This window comes from Mya arenaria, chromosome 11 (assembly GCF_026914265.1).
Source record: "Mya arenaria isolate MELC-2E11 chromosome 11, ASM2691426v1".
NCBI classification, from domain to species: domain Eukaryota; kingdom Metazoa; phylum Mollusca; class Bivalvia; order Myida; family Myidae; genus Mya; species Mya arenaria.
Genome location: NC_069132.1, coordinates 61,217,890 through 61,220,614, shown reverse-complemented (window position 1 = coordinate 61,220,614; position 2,725 = coordinate 61,217,890).

Below are 2,725 nucleotides of genomic sequence, written 5' to 3'. Positions count from 1 at the left end.
GTTTGATTTGTATTTAATATGATGAGGATGAGAATGTGTTAGAATGATGAGTCAAAGTATGATGCTGATGATGGTGGTTGTGGTGACGATGATGATGATGATGATGATGGTGGTAGTGGTGGTGGTGGTGTTTATGGTGATGATGATGGTGATGGATGGTTGTTGTGGTGGTGGTGGTGGTGGTGGTGGAGGTGGTGATGATGATAATAATGATGATGATGATGATGACGACGACGTCGATGATTATATGATAACGCTGATGATGATGATTATAATGATGATGATTTTGATGACGACGGTGGTGGTGGTGGCGATAGTGACTACAATGACGACGATGATGATGATGATGGTGTTGGTGGTGGTGATGATGATTATTATGATGATGATGATTAGCTTATAGTATATGACTGAAAAATCATCTTTTAGGCTGGATAATAAATGTTAACTTGATTGTAAAGCAAGATTATAAGTATCTTCCATGGCCGAGAGTGTAAGATAGGTTCATTCCGACCCGAGGGTAGGGTCGGGATGAAACTATCTTACACGAGCGGCTATGGTAGATGCTTTTTCTCCCACCTCAGTTAAACAAAATTAAGTAAAAATGTATTTTTTGCTAGAACTCATTTGTGCTTAGTGAAAATAATTGCGTATGGATATGTGATAGCACGTGGTTGTCATGGATATGCGCGCAATGATCCAGTTAATGATAATAGTCAAATCGGTCTTTTTAAATAGTTCTAAGGAGAATGAAGCATTATTTCTTGAATGGTGCTTGAAAACTGTTTTATGGTGACATTTGAAGCGAGAAATAATTAATTAGCGTTCTAAATATTACCATAAGACAAGATTTCCTCGATGCTACTGACGACAGTCTTCAACAAGGGAGGTAATTACAATGTTGTGACCATTAAAAAAAAGGAGTTCCATACGGGCATTTTATCTTCGCCCGTGGGCAAGATAAGAATATCTAGGACGGTTAAATTATTGGATCTACTTATCTGAGGTGGGAGAAATTGAACATCTCTACTCGGGAATTGTTGTGATTTTAAACCTTGCTACGAACTTAATTATACATAATGTGAAGATTAAGCCCCATATAAAACCTTATTGGGACGAAAATCTAAAATTAATGCATACCAAGAGGAAAACCACGCGTGCGGCTTGGATAGCCGACGGGAGACCACGTGACGTCATTTCCTGAAGTTTCAGACAGTACAAACATTTGAAGGCAACATTCCGACGAGCACATCGCTATGCTGTAGTCGAATTCATAGAAAAAGAAGAAAAGCTTTTTGATAGCGCCTCTAATTTTGATAACAATGAGTTTTGGAAGTTAGACAACAAGTACAAGCCAAACAAGAACTTTAGACCAGGCTTTGAAAATAATTTTGACGGGAATAAGGCTTCAGATCCCAAAAGTATCAACCAAGGATGGAAAACATATTTTTCCAAGTTATATTCTGTCAATGAGGATGAAACGTTCGACCGCGAATATAAGATTTTTGTTGAAAACGAATTCAACGTTAGAATCAATAGTCTGCGTGAAAGGCATTTACCAACTCCAAAAATCTCGATTGACATGGTTACAGCAGCAATAAAATCCTGTAAAAGAAGAAAGGCATGCGGATATGTTAACTGCTTGTTAAACGCATAATGATTAAGTTTGATTACATGTTAGAATTTTCGCACACGCCAACAGACATGAAGAAAATCATTATAAGAGTTTTATTCAAGGAAGGCAATAAAGTCAGATCTGACCCGTCAAGTTATAGAGCTATCTCCCTTTTTTCTACATTGTTAAAACTGTTTGAAAAAGACATTTTAAAGCCTCGTCGATAGAGACGGTTCCATCCATGGTTGCTTTTAAAAGAAAATTAACTGTACAGAGAGTACATTTATTACGCTGCAGAAAATAACTCGAACTTATATACATGTTTTCTTGATGCCAAACAAGCATTTGACCATACTTGGATTTCTCCGCTTCTCCTGAAGTTGTATAGAACCGGAATCAATATTTCACTGTTTAACATATTGAAGTCTTTCTTTGAAAATAGTTATATACGCCGTTTACATGACGAGATATACCCTCGTGGGCAAATTTGACTCCGGGGGCAAATATACCCACTAGGGGTATTTTGGGGCGCGTTTATATGGCATTATTGAGCCTTATTTTTCACAAACCGTATAAGTCACACGTGTGTAAACTATTCGTACATATATGTCACATTTTTAAAAGTGACATATACGTTTGGTCATTTTGGGTGGTTGGTATATGAAACGCATATGTCACATCAGTTGTTGACAGTTTTGAATGTATTAAGCATACAATTATATAACGATAAATGAAGGTAGTCTACGAGATGTTATAACTAATATTTTGGATATAAATGTATTAGATTACTGTTAAGAGCAAACTGTTACCACCACAAACACAACACAACGCATGCACATCTTCATTTTTGCATCCGCATCCCAAAGAGTTTCAACGATTTTCACCTCACTCATACTGTAATGTTTTTTTTCTTTACGAAGCTATAATGTTCGAAATTATTTTGATATCAATGGCATTGCAGTATTTTTTCAAATACTTCGACCAATAATTTTCATTATGCTCGATGTCATAATTATGTAACTTAAAGGTTGATTGTTAGATATATTTGTCGAACAATGAATAGTATACATTTAGTGGTTAACCTTATAGTTTGTCCAATGAGACGGCTGTGTC